Raw genomic sequence first — 15247 nt, 5'->3', positions numbered from 1 at the left:
CCCTATAGGCAGAGTGTCCTTTTTCCGTTCTCATGTTGGTTTAGTTCTTAGAATACTTTCTGATACTTTATGGATATAATATTCTGTATTATTATTATTGTTATTCTCCTTAAAGGCTTGCATCCAAAATCCCAGTCTCTCCTTGTTTCTTGAACTTCCCCCCCCGTATCATCATCATCCCTTTCGCCTTTGAATTATAGTTTTCTACTTGTGCTATGTATAGGAGTCTTAACTGTGTAGCTGTGAAATGCCCCTTCAAATTGGGTAATCCCAGTCTGCCCTGGTCTACAGGAGGAATCAGCTTATCCCACTTGACTCTTGCCATCTTCACCTCCCAGAAGAGTCCATCAGCTCTTTATTAATTGTTACCCACAACTTCTCCTCTGGTTGATTAAAAAAAAAATATGCTTGACCTATGCCTCTACAACCTTGACATTCAGGGCCATCATTTGGAAGATCCCCTTTCTGAAGTTTCAAGACCATGTTTTGCAACAACTGCTGGAAGATTGTGGGGTAATGCAGGATGATAACAGGAGGCCTGCTTTGGTTCTACAAGTATAGACCATCCAGCAAGTAGGAAAACATGCCATAAAATGTGGATATGATGCTGTGGACACATCAACAGAACTGCTGCTATGGGGCTAGTCCTTATAAACTATATGACTGATCCTAGTTCCTATTTGAACTTGTCAGAGTATACAGTTACTCTGTGTCTCTGTAGATAAAAAATGCCAACCCCATTTAGCTTTTTAAGCAAGGCCATTTTTACACATGGCAAGGAAAATGAAAACAGCCCAAGGGTAGGAAGACCTTTCAGAAAAGGAAGTGACAACAAGATGAACAGTAGATGGTAGAGGTGACAGCAAGGCCCTTTTACCCCTGGTGAGCGACTGCTACAATCAACTCCTTTTCCCATCCTGAAAAGCCCTGCCCTGACCCCTTTCCTCCTCACAGACCTTCTCCTATGGTGGGAAGCAAATTGTCGTACTCCCTCACCCAATGGCTAAAAATAGCTTCACACAAGTGTGTTTGGAGCATTATCTCCAGGCATTACTAAGTACAACTCCTTTCAAAAACACAGTAGGGAATTCCAAAAATACCAGCACATCAAGAACACCTAATAAACCAAAGAGGGGATAGATTCCTGTTCTAAGCTATTTTAGCTTCCCAGAAAGATGATCACTGGAGACTCATCTTACACCTTTGAAGGCTAAATATTTATTTTTATTTATTTATTTATTTATTTTAACATTATTTTACCAGGACAAATCCAACTGGACACAAAGTGTCCGTTTTCAGTGGAGTCCTGGGGGGAAAAGCTCCATGGAAGTTAACAGAGTACATACATGGTTTAGATAACAATAAAAAACTGGTATACAAGGTAAGAGAAACAAAGAAGTACAAGAACAATTTTGTAAAACAATAAGAACAATAAGATACTCAAACAATAAGATACCCAGGAGTAGAACCCCTACTTGCAATATTTACAGCAAAAAAATACATATTAGGTGAGTATATCAGGTGAGAATATAGTGAATGCAATGGAGGCATACAGTGGGTCACTTATATGGAGTAGTGGGTCTTCAAGGGGGGTTTTTGCAGTTACAAAGAGGGTTAGCATAAAGGTGTGAATTAAGAAGGCCCTTGAAGGTGCTTGTGTGACTTTGTAGCCTGAGTTCAGGTGGGAGGGTGTTCCATACTTTAGCAACATCATAAGAGAATAGGGTCTCCCCAGCGCTGTTATAGCATGGGTTGATTTCAATCAGGTTTTTGTTACATGAACGTAGTTCCCTTTTGGGGTTTTGAAAGTTTAGTATGTCAGCTTGGGCAGGGCTCTTCCTCGGATGAAAAAGAATTTGATGGGCTATGATCAGTTGGTGGTAGCGTAGGAGGTTTGGAAATTCTAACCAGTGCAGTTTAATTTGGGATTGGCGGTGGTGGGAATGTGATCTATTATTGTCAGCGCACCTAGCTATTTTATTGTAGCATGTGGAGAGTTTGTTCAGGTTAGTTTTGTCACTGTTGATGAGGACTGGAGAGGCGTATAGTAGTGTTGATATGAAATGAGTTCTGGCTATTGTTGTTCTAGTTTCGGGGGTTAGGAATAGTATGCAACGATCTAGGCAACCAAATTTTTTATGGACTTTAGAGATAGTTTGGGATACTTGCTTGTTGAATTTAAGTTGTTGATCAATAGCGATGCCTAAGGGTTTGGCCTCAGTTACTGGGGTGATGAGGGTGCCATTGATTGACATGATGGTAAAGGTGGCAGAGGAGTGATTGATTGGGTGGAAGAGTATTAGCTGTGTTTTTTGGGGGTTTAGTATTAGTTGGTAGTTGTTTAGCCAGTTCTCTACCTCAGTGAAGGATTCCTGGGCCTTACTTTGTAGTAATTAGATGTTTGGTGCTGAGCAGATTAGAGTAGTGTCATCCGCATACTGGACGATGTTGGCTTTAGTGGTAGCTAGGTGGAGATTATTTGTAAATATGTTGAAGAGAATGGGACCAAGGATTGAACCTTGTGGGACGCCGCATGTGACAGGGAGTGGGGGGTGTAGGGAGGTGCCCCATTTGACAGATTGCGACCAATTGTTTAGGTAACTGTTCCTAAATGTACTAAAGTTTAAAATGTTGACCTCCAGGCGCTGGTCTCCTTGTTATGCACTTAAGCATTCTTGGGTTACTCTGGATCTAAAAGATGTCTACATCCATATTTCATACTACAGAGTTTCATAGATATTTTCTATGGTTTGTAACATAGGGCTACTGTTTCCAGCTTACCTCCTTTCCCATTTGTTAGTCTACTGCACCAAGGACATTCATCAAATACTTGGACCCAGTGGTAATATAGTGAAAAAAAAAGAAAAATGGGCATCCATATTTACACTTAACCAGAAGACTGCTTGCTCCTGGCTCACTCCATGAAGGACACAGTAGGGCCTTAAAGTGCACTTTGCAGTGCCTGACAGGACAAGGTGTCACACTCAACCTCCAAAAATCTCACTTGAACCCCAGCCAAAGTGTCAATTTTCTGGATGCTGTACCAAACTTAGCAGTATCTGTGGCCTTCTTGCCTGTGGAAAAAGTGGCTACCTTTTTTTAGTAGATTGTATGGCTCCACCATCCTTTTAGTATCCCTCATCAAGCTACACATGAAAATATTATAGTGGTACCTCAGAAACGTATGGGTTCAGCAACTTCAGCCACTAAATTAATATTGCTGAAAATAATGCTTTCAGACAGTCCACCCTAAACAAAACCCTTCACATAGATGCCTCATATCAGACTTGGGGTTCACACACCTTGGAGATGAGACTACAGGGTACTTGGAAGTCAGCGGAGTGGAAGCTACACATACATGTGAAGGAAATGCTTGCATTTCAATTTACCCTCCAGACATTCAGAGCAGTTTGGAAGCCAGAGCCCTGCAGATGGTTATAGACAACACCACAGTCATGGGATACTTCAGTAAACAGTCTGTTCCCACTCTTGCCACCTATACAAGCTTATGCTGTAGAAATGAGAACTAGTTCTGAAAGCACATGAGAATTAGTTCTGAAAGCCAGTCTTCTGTTTATAGCTACCTACATATCATCAGGAGACAATGCCATTGCAGACCCACCAGAGCAGGATCTCAACAGACCCACATGAGTGGATGTTCCATAAGAAAGTCTTTCTGAGACTAATGAACAGATGAGGCATTCCAGGTGTAGCCCTCTTTTTTTTTTTTTTTTTGCAAGCAAAAAACAACTGAACAAAGTCTGCTGCAGAGCACATTACAGGGAGGCTTAGGCAGTGGATGCATTCTCCCTGGATTCGAGAGGTTTGTGTCTGTCTGCATTATGTTCCCTTCCATTGCACACCAAGGTAATATAGAAAGTAATGGAGGAGAGGCCAAAAATAATAACCAGTTGCCCCTTTTTGGGTAACGCAGCACTGGTTCTTACCTGGTCCAACTGGCCAGGAAGAACTAGTCCCGCTGCCTCAAAAATGTGAATCTTTTAACTTGGTGCAAGGGTTCCCTGAAACTGAACATGGCAGCTTGGAGAGCATACCTGTTCTTCTGTTTAGGTGCAGGTATTCTTGAGACATGTTTAATATTATGAGGGAGGCTAGGAGACCAGGTACCAGAAAATCATACCTAGTTAACTGGAAAAGATTTTCTCTCTGGTGCTAAAGGAAGAATCTACACACTAATGAAAGAGATGTGTCAGTGGTCCTACATTACCTTGTCAAGCTGTTCTTTGCTTGCTTAAAATATGCTTTCATAGTTGTATGTGCAAGTCATTTCAGCCTGGATATCCCTGGATCCCACCCTTGATCGTCCAGGCCATTCACAGTACGTAGAGGGAATCCTGAGTCTCAGTATCTGAGATGGATTGTTGCTCCAGCTTGGGGCCTGACTTTTATGTTACAAAACTAGCGCTTGAGCAGTTTGAACCAGATGCTTTGGTAGTTAACCAAATTCCTGTCTTGGTAAACTTTAGCCCTAGCAAGCAGTTATGTCAGTATGTCAAAATTGTAAGCCATCATATTAAAAGAGCCTTTTCTCATCTTTCATAAGAAGGTCAAATTGTACACTAATCCATCTGTTATGCCCAGACTAATTATTGAGGTTGTACTCAGCCAAGCCATCCAGTTGTCAGTGTTCTTACCTTCTCCCTAAAGTAAGGGGGATAGGATTTTGCTTTCTCTGGATGTTCGCAGGCAACTGATGTATTATTTCAACTGAAAAAAATAGAAAACCTGAACAGCTTTTCTTTCTTTCTTATTTTTTGTAACTTTTGCTGAAAATAAAGGCATGTCTACATCAAACTGGACCATTTTGTTTTCAAGGGGAAAACTCACTTTACTTACCTCTGCCAATCAAAAATCATGCAGCATAATGTCATGTCACACACTTGCATTGGCACATGAAACCATCACTGCTTTCTGAAAGGGTTAAGTGCAAAAGATGTCATGGAGGGAGTCAGTTGATCCTCTATCCACACCATTTCCACACCTACAGAGTAGGCCTCCTTGCCATGGCTAGGATAAGATTTGCCTCTTCTGTCATGCAGGACATGCTACTCTCCATCTTTTGAAGCTTCCATCCTCCCTACTGACAAACACTGCCACCTATTATAGTCTTTCCTGAAGTAATGACTGTATTAGGTGACTCATGATTAAGTAGTACAGTTGTGTATTCAGCTTGACATAATTGTAAATGTTCGAATGTGCTGTCTTCTGCAGTCAGTTTCCTACCCACCATTCCCTTTCACCTTGGGTCAGGGTGAGTTAATACCCTTCCCTTTACCTTTCCTGTGTTTGGCCTTTTGATACTGCTCTCTGCATCCCTTTCTCTTTGAGTGCCTTATGTGAGTAAGGATCTCTAAGGTATCTTATTGACCTGGGTCTTCCTAGGAGCACATGGTTCTCTGGTTTATTTTATTTTATTTCAGCTTATTAACCAGGTAGGTGGACCGGTTGAGTGACCCTTTCCAACCAAGATGCAGTCGAGAGACAATGTACAATACAAATAAACAGATAAATATACAAAGGTAGAGTACAACACAGTACAATATAGGCCGAGAAAAATAATTTACAGTTTGGAAACTTAAAAGTGATGTACAAAGGTAGAGTAATGTACAATATCTGCAGCGGTCAGTTGAAGGCCAGGAAAAAAATGAAAATGGCTATCCTATCCATACATCAGCATTCATACCAGAAGCACAGAGAAATCCGTGGTGAAGGTGACATGGGCCTGGCTTGGGGGAGAGGTGCATGGCTCTGGCCTCTTTCTGCAGCAGAGTTTCTTGAAGTAGTTGCTGTAGCATTGAACAAACACAAAGATCTACATTTTAATTAAGTATGACAGTGTCCTTGGCATTCTGCTAACAAACCCTAAGAGGCCATTCTTCCCTCGAGAATGTTGGCAATGATACTGTACTGTCACTTTCACATTAGGAAAAAATTAGTTCATTGCACCCATAAATAAATCCATCATCTTGGACTCTACATTTGGGAATGGCACTGCTATAAACACAATTCCTATTACAACATGCAACTCAGGTTTATTAAATCCTTTGATACAGTCCCTTTTCAGTGTAAAAAATGCAGCATCCTTAGTGTTAGGAAGGGAGACAATTTTGATCACAAAATCAGACTCATCATGCTACCAAGTTTTTATCATTAAAGACCTAAGAACAATGTTATGATGTTTAATGGTATATCTACCCCCCCCCCCCCGGGAAGTATTCCATTGTGTGCCATACCAGTCCATCCCGTAATTGAATGTAGTGTGCATTTTATCAGCTTTCATACCAAAACTCGTGACTTAACTCAAGAAAGTGATGATATTCATGACAATGAAGATTCACAGATTAGAAATTATGAATTAGTGTATAGACAGCTACAGAGTAGTCTTAGTTTGTCAACAGATAGTGAAAAAAAAGTTGGGTTTGAATGTCTATACCTGTAGTTTATAGGTAAAGGAACAAACATGATGTTGAGAAAAGTTAATGATGAAACCTTAGTGAAGTTAAAAAGATACAATTTTCTGCCCTGCATGTAGAATAGGCTTGTTGTGATAGTAAAACTGCTTACATAAAGTTATTTAGTCTTCAGAGGTAATCTCCATACACGTATATGAGGCAAAAAGATATCTACGTGGCTGGAATGATAGAAGTCAAGCTTCTTGAAGGTCACTAACAAGCGTGATGTCAAAACCTCTGGTCATGTAACCTTAAACTTTTGGTGAGCTCTGTCAGTATGCTTGAAATTTTGTTGATGTTACTAGTGTAAAGTTGGAATTTTTTTGTTTTGTTTTAAATAAAACATGTTTAAAAAACAAAAATTACTGTTTAGTAAGAGATTAAGATGAGAAATGAGTTTATGAAAAAGGTAGTATGGAGTGAAAAGAAGAGGTATGACGTTAAAAAGATTGTATTGTAGGGAGGAATAGGTATTACATATGGTCAAAAAGAGTAAAGGTAGCATCTTTCAGGTGGTGCCTTGCAGCTTTATATACCTAATGTGTGCTATGCTGCCACTGCTCCAGGAGGCCATAACTTGAAAACTTTTTTTTTTCTTTTCCTCAAAAATCTTTATTGAATAGGTTTTAATATTAACAATTTCACACACAAAAAGGTTATATATGAATAGAATAAATGGTGTTATATCAAAGAAAACATGTTGTACTACAGTTTTTATGCTTTGCTTTACTCTTGCACTTTATTCAATAACCATTACTGCCTTATAGCAAAGATTATTTTGCAGTGCAGTCATTTATTACCCTGTAGATGATGACACATTAAAAGGCTTCAGTGCATCTGAAAAGAAGAAATTTGTGAACAGGGACAAAAAGAAAAACGGAAGAGGAAGGAAGGGAAAGGAATAGTTATTTCAAGATTTACCTTGTACTTTTCTGTGGTATCCCTTCCTGTTTCTACTATTGAAGCCTTCTGATTGACAAGCTATATTCTAGCCTAATTGTACACCAAATAGTTGTCATTTTGTTGACTTTTCCAGGACTCCATTGAGATCGTATTTAAATTAATGCATGTTCCTTAACAGTGAGTTTCTTTTGAAAGCTGGTATTTGGAATTCCATTCAGGGACTTTTGTATTTTAGTGCAGCTAACATTGAGAGTGTGCATGTCTTGCTTATACATTTTGGGCTTTTCTAGTTACATCACCCACACTGGCGACATGTTGGGTTGTGCCTAAATGCCTAAACGCAGTATATATTCTTATTGTTGTTTACAGTACTCCAGAGTCCTCTGACTTTTTCTGTTTTCTTGTTTACATCTTATTTGGGTCCTATCCCTGGATTTACTTAGAGTGGCATCTTACTAAGCTGAATGTTTGTGTTGTTGTGTCTTTTGGCTTTTCCCGGTTAGGGGTCGCCAAAGCGGAACTCTGGTCCGCTAATGATTGGCAGTAGATTTTTACGTGCCGAATTGCCAGCCCTGATGCACAACATTCAACGAAGGTACGCCCATTCACACATGTTTCCACACAGAAGACGCTTTAGCTGAGAATCAAACAGGACAACGTCTTACTGTGAGGCGACAACGCTACCGCAGCATCACCACCGCAGATAAGCTGAGTGAATGTTTTGAGTACATATCATTAATACTTATGTAAACTGATGAGGTCATAGTAAGGCTGAAACAGATGACCTTATTAGTAGACTATGACTTGCTGACCAAGTGCATTACTAAAAATTTGTAGGTTATAGTGCATTCTTGAACCTGTGTTGAAATATTTTTGTCTGTGTGTGGGTGAGGTGGGGTGTATATATTTTCAGCAATATCTTGGCAAACAAGAGGCTTGTAAATGTCAGTATCATTGATGCTAGAGTGTAATCATTGATGCTAGAGTGTAGTTCTTTGATGTAATTGTTTATAGGCACAACAATAGCCTGCTTTGTAATAATTAAGATGGTCTTGTTTCATGGCTTTTAGTCTCTGCATGTCAGATTATGTACTCTGTGCTATAACATATATGCTTACTGCTCTGTGAATCTGAAGAATTTAGGAGTTTAAGAGTCATAACTTTGGATTCAGTTTTTTGGGCCATAATCTTAAGCAGTACTTTTATGTCCGAGTAGTTTATTTCCATGAGGCTTCTAGCTGTTGTCATGCATTAAGGATTCATATGTGTTTCAGCAATTAGGAATAACATGCTTGTGTAACTGTGGCGCTTTCACATATCACACTAGTTGGTGAGAATATTTGAGGGGATACTGTTTGTAAAGGAAGACAGATGCTCTGCATATACACAGACAGATGGTCTCTCTCTTTCTCTGTCTCTACTGTCACACACATATGTATACATATATGCACACATTGACACATTTATTTGTCAGTTAGTTAATTAGGGGCTGATTTGATGAAGCACTATCTATATCCTGTTCAGCAACCATATGAGATGGTCTACCTAGAGGAAAAAAGGACGGGAGAAAACTTCACTTCATAAATGATCTAACTCTTTTTCTGTATTAAGATCTATGCTGCCCGATTGCATAGGTCATGCAGAAGAGGTGCTAAACATAAGATGGAAGAATGCTGTCTGCTGCTAAATGATGAAGGCCCTGCGTTGTACGTAAAGGTTAGGACATGCTTCATAAGATGGTTGAAACTGGAGTACGCAACAGCTGTGTAGCAGAAAAAAGCTATGAAGGGAATGGCCCATATTCAAAGTGAGTAAGAAGACCAGTACTAGGTTTAAGGCTGCCATCTAAGCAACTGCCAGTGATTGAAACCTTGGAAATTAAAAAATAAAAAACTGATAACTTGCCATTCAAATTTACAGTTTTGCGAGGGAACTTTTTCAGAAATGTTGTCACCTCCAGACTAATCGAGCAGGACAGTGGTTTTAAACTACATCATGTCCTAGTTTCTGTAAATAAGACCTCTTATCACATCCTAGTCAACTACAGAATTAGTCCTTGACACTTGCAAATCCCATCATTATAGGGGACTTGAACTGTCCATCCATTAACTGGCACACCTACACCTCAACAAATGTGCATATCCTTGACTTAATCAGTGCAAACTCTCTTGAGCAAATAGTACTCATCCCCACCAGAAGTGCTAACAATTTCATTTTTCCCCTTATCAACAGTGTCTCTGTTGCCGATCCATCATGGCAAACGTCTCTGTGCATGCTGCTGACTTGAAGCAGTACAGCAGACCCCCACCCTTTGATAATCCTGTAACAAGTATGGCCACATCTTGTACTCCTATCTCAGCACTTGTATAGTGGCTTACATTCCTTTTATTGCCATAAGTATAGTGCCACACTTGGGAACAAATCTGCTCTGGTAGAACTCGACCATAAAAAAACTTAACAACAAAAGGAAAAAAGCTCATACAGCTCTATAGAAAGAACAAAATCTCAATGTGCTAAGGTTAACCTCAAAAGGGTTAACAAAGAACTAAGTTATAAAATGAAATCCTAAAAACGTGGTTATGAACTGAAAAGTTATAACAGTGAAGGTAACCATGAGGCAATTACTTAAAGAATTTCAGAAATAATATCTAATATTGCATCAAGCTTATTTACAATGGCATCACCCATTCAAACCTTGAGGATGTAGCTGTCATCCTAGTAGATAGATTCAGCTCTAACTTCCACCTAATAACCTCCAAATTTCACATTACAAAGTATCCAGTCCGTACCCCCCCAGAAATTTCCTCTAAACAAATAATAAAAGCACTTTTAAGGATGAAAAGCACCAGCTGATTGACTCCAAACAACATGGCAGGCTGTTTCCATGTCAGTGAAAAACACCCAATTTTAGACCTTCTTCTTAAGCTATTCAACTGCATTCTCTCCTCTTGGTACATTTTTGAAGCCTGAAGAACTGTTTTTTTTATAGTGCCCCTGCACAAGGGAGGCCCCTCATCACTTGCAAGGTAATGGAACATATCATCATGTACTTCATCAATAGGGATATAGGGAATGTAAAATTCCTAGATCCACACCAGCTTGGCTTTGTAGTAGGTAGATTGTGCTCATTAGACCTAGGAGACCTCTTTGAAAGAGTCGTAGCGGCACTGCAGGAGGGTAACTTCATGTACACAGCTTACCTTGATTTACCTTTGACATTTTATCTCACTCTGGCATTATTGACAAGCTGGTCAAACTTAACATAAATCCTTGTTAAACCCACCCAATCGCTATCTGGCTTACTGAGAGAACCTGGTGGCACACTGTATTCTAATAAATCAGTGATGCACTTCAGAGAACTGTTCTGTGGCCACTTCTGTTTGACATTTCTTATCTGGTATCCAAACCAGCATTCAAGGCCATTGGGTAAGTTTACAGACAGTTACAAACATGGAGCCATTATCAGCTCTGCTGAAGACACTTGCATCCTGCAAGAGAGCCTAGCTGGGACAGACATGTTTCTGGATCATAGTCTAAAGCTAAATGCCAGAAAGTGTAGCATCATGCAGTTAAGGAAAAAGAGACACACATACACAGACACGCACACGCCACATAAACTAAACACTGCCATTAAAGACTTGTGCACCTTCATGGATAAAGTCTCATTTGACTACCATGTATGCACTGTCAGGCTGACTACTGAGGTCATGTTTTTTCAATCCAAGTAGGTCATCATTCCTCTCTTCTCATTCCTCATCCATCTCTTACTAGATTACAGTGTCTCCTTTGGCATGCACATGTCCAAGCACCTAAGCCAACTTTTTCAATCACAGCAGGAAATGTCAAGGTATGTGCTCCATACATTACTGAGAGTAATTCAAAAGCCCTGTAGCTCTTCTTTTTATCTTAACAGACTCTTACATGACAGGCTGTGCCTTGCAGTACAAACCTATGAAAGATCCCATCCTGCTTTATCTACTGTATCTGTGGTAACAAAAATACAAGATTAAGGGACCTAAATCTGTATTCCATCTTAAATAAGACTTGTTTGCATGACAGACATCTCTTCCAAATAATTCCCCACCTCTGGAACATACTTCTCCTTTTTGTAAAGCTAAGCATTTCTCTCACAATCTTGAAATTTAACTTGATGTGTAGATGGGAAACTGCAAATTTAGCACAGGTCTAGCCCCTTCCTTCCCACAGACACAGTTCTTACACAAATACTTGCTCTCACTGCCTGTATCATTGGGTCTGCAAAGGCTAGGCTTCAGATAGCCTAACTAGATTACTGCCTAATAGCAACATATGAGCAGTTTAATAGAGTAGTGACTGTATGGCATTACAATAAGAAAGCAAATAGACTTCATTGTGTAAAGAGAAGAGTTCATGTCAACTACAATGTGTGATGCTTTTCAGAGTCTTCAGCCACATTATGTAGTAATTAGTTAAAAACAGAGGATTAAACATTTAGCTGTTATATTTGGTCATAAGTTTGTTAAAGCAGATGAAAAGCTTGGTTAAATTAATATATACTGCCTGCTCGAAGGTTGAAACAATGAAGACTGTCCTTTAGCCACTAGAGTAGAATGTTTCACAAGCTTAGGCCAGCAGAGTTGAATATTCCACAGTGCTGGAGCTGGAACAGAAAATGCTTCCAGCCGAGTAAACCTAAGAATCTCCAGCAGCCCTTCACTTTGAGTGGAGATTCTTAACCAGATGGTAACATCTGATCCTGTACGCAAGTGTGATCAAACCCATAGAAGCTTCAAGCAGAAAGTAGATTGTGTGTGCTTTATGCGGGAACACACTTTGATTTGCTTGCTCTTCTTATAGTATAGTTGATTGTTTTCTTTTCCGCTGTCATATTTAGCTGTAAATCAGCTGCTCTGAGCCAGCACTCGACAATACTACAGCAGTGGCGGATTATGTATGTGGTAGGAAACCTTTTCTGAGAAGAGTGCCTGAAGGCTTGAGTTCTTCTCTTGCTGGATGCTGAGGTTCCAGGCTAACAAACTCTAGTGGAAGGAGTAACATCTGGATATGTATATGTTTTAAATACGTTATAATATTAATAATGAATTATAGCCAGCAAATCTGCTCAGTTTTTCAATAAATCCCTTTAAGAAGTTTAAAAAAAATAAGGCTCAGTTGTAAATGATCGAGATACTCCCTTTGCTTGTACCCAATAAAGTACCAAGTAAAATGTGCTTATGTGCCACCCTTCAGCTCTGGTACTGCCCTCTTTTAGTGCATGCCTGCTTTTTATACACACATCCTGGCTTCTGTTTTGAAATTCTGCTCATTTCCACAGTTATGTATAGTCTTAAAGGTCTGTACAAAGCCACCTAAAGAGAAATGAACCCAGAAGAGAGATGCATATTTAATAGAGACTCTGAAGAATGTTTTTGGTTGCTTTATCTCCTGTTGCTACACAATTCCTTATGAACATGAACTACATTAGATCTGTAGTTAAGAATGTGTGCAGAGGGCTTTAGAGTACATCTGGTGGTTCCTATAAATTGTATGTAGTCCTATAAATCATTACTGCATCCCTCGCTGCCCACCACAGATAAACATATTTACAAAAGCTCAAACGACAAATATTTTCACGTAGTTTCTTAAGAAGTTCTGAAAGCAGATGTCTGTTATGTTTTTCTTTTGCTGTTGTGAATGCCCCTGATTAGAATGCAAATGAGACTGGAAAACACAGAAGCATTTTGATGTAATAGTAGTGATGATGAGTAACACTAGCTGACCTAGTGTATGATGGAAGTGTTTCCACAATGTGTTTCTGAAGATGTCAAACAGTTGCACAGATCAAAACTTCAGGGGCTTGGTGAAATAAACAGCATCGGAAAGGATATTTGTGGCAGTAAAAAAACTATCATTATTTGAAAGCAAATAAGCAGTCAGTATCTCATCTAGTTGGCCATAGGATTAAGGATGTTCAAGGACATTTCAAAAGCATTCTAGTAACAAGCATTACACAATTATATGCTCTGTAGAAAGTACCAGCAGTAGTTTCTAAATTAGCCATGAAATCATTATACCAAAGAAAGGATACATCAGTCTATGTAAACTTTGAAGTTTTGTAGCAGTAATTGGTCTTTTTTTGGGGGGGGGGGGATAAGTGCACAAAACCCTTTACATTGTTCACTGTAACAATAGTTTCAGTGATATAATACATGTAAAATTCTAAGCACTTCTTGGAGGAGCAGATTCACATGTATGAATGTAAAAATAATAGAAAAAAGGGATATGTGTACACACCCACAAAATGTAAAATGCTAAGCCCATAGTGACAAAATTACTGTATGTTACAAATGTCCGAAGAAGTTACAGGGACACATTCTTCACAAACTGGTAGAAATTGTAAGTGATTCATCCATTTATTTTTGTACACTTTTAATCCACATGTTTACTGACCATCAAATGCCCTTTCATTCTTGAACCCATTCATTTCCCCTTACTTAGGTATACCCAGCATGGGGAAAAGAGTCACTACTAGAGAAATCATCCAGGGAAGTGCTTTGTGCCCTCGTTGTAGTGAGGGCAATTGTAGTAGACCCTTACCCTGCCCTTGATGGTTGACATGAGCACCTATATCACTGCAGAGCCTCCAGTGACATCTCATTCCATGTGTGTGTTTCCACCCAGTTGTGTTGAGGGCTACCATCACTAGCTTGGGATGGCTAAGGCCACATCCCTGGTCATGGGTGTTTTTGGTGCCTTCTAAACTTCCTCTTGCATGGTGGCAGTTGGCTGACTGTAATTTCCTCTCCCTTTCCTCATGGTGAGGAAGTCAACACAGGTGACTTCCCTGCCTGGCTTTTCCAAAATCCAGACCTCTAGTTAAACTTGGGTCATCTGGGTTGGTTTTGCATAACTTTTAACATCAAAGGGCTTCTGAAGGTTTTTGGATACCTGTATTTTTCACTTAATGCACCTTTATTTCTGAAAAATCTCATATGGATATCCATTGTAGGAGAGGAATGTAGTATGAAAATTGTTCAATCATCTAATATAATTACAATGTGCTGCTTAACTGTCTAACATTGTCTCCCTGTTGTCAAGTGTTACATCTAGTTAAGAGTACTGCAACTGGAGGTAAAAATCTTGTTAAATGTTACCTCCCTCCAAGATATGTCTAGAAACAAGCTATTGATATGCTTTTCATAGAGTTCATAAAATAAATGTGCCCTATAGTAACTGTATAGTTGTGTTCTGATTTTAACAGTGCATGTCATGTTTCATTATGTGGTATTCTCACTATTGTAGGTGCACGTTTTCCATACTGTAAAGAATCCATTTTATGTGATTATCTTGATTTTGGCCTACTTGAGTAAATATCACATTTAAGTTTTAGTATTTCTGAAGTTTACTTTCCATGTAGGATACTGTTCTCAAAAATATTTTAATTTGTGTTTTAAGGAACTAAACTTTTATTCTGTAGGATGAGTAATACAAGGTATCAGAGGTCATAAAACATAGGAGAACCTTGGAAATTTTTCTTCCATGAGGAAGAAAACTTATTTGACTCTTACATAACTGTCGGCAAATAGGTCCTCTGCAGTTAAAATGTTTGGAGCTCTAAAGCTGGCTCTGTGGTGCAGATGGATGAGGTTCTGACAAGGCTGCAGCTGACCTAAGTTTATTTAGTAGATCCAAATGGTAAAAGGACATATGGGGTGGGGAATGGGAGTGAGTGGCCAATTTAAGCTCAAATTGGGGGGGGGGGCTGTGGCAAGAGCTGGGCCTATTGTGTGATACCTGTGAAAGACAAGTGCAACTGCAGTCTCATGGCTGAACACCATAGAGGTCCTGCCAAGCACTGTGAAACCTGTAACTGGTCTAGGTGTATGTGAGCT

The 15247-nt window shown here is 39.5% G+C and overlaps 2 protein-coding genes across 2 annotated transcripts in view; one reads left to right on the top strand and one right to left on the bottom strand.

Annotated features, from left to right (window-relative positions):
- COG5 (component of oligomeric golgi complex 5) overlaps positions 1-15247 on the top strand; it is a 3265454-nt gene that overhangs the window by 234835 nt on the left and 3015372 nt on the right. The window lies entirely within an intron of this gene.
- The window catches only part of GPR22 (G protein-coupled receptor 22), a 37968-nt gene that overhangs the window by 19362 nt on the left and 3359 nt on the right, over positions 1-15247 (bottom strand). The window lies entirely within an intron of this gene.

Source organism: Protopterus annectens, chromosome 11.part0 (genome assembly GCF_019279795.1).
Source record: "Protopterus annectens isolate FY-2018-M chromosome 11.part0, PAN1.0, whole genome shotgun sequence".
NCBI classification, from domain to species: Eukaryota; Metazoa; Chordata; order Ceratodontiformes; family Protopteridae; genus Protopterus; species Protopterus annectens.
The sequence above is the reverse complement of the archived record's forward strand: the minus strand, read 5'-3'. Positions and strand labels throughout refer to the sequence as shown.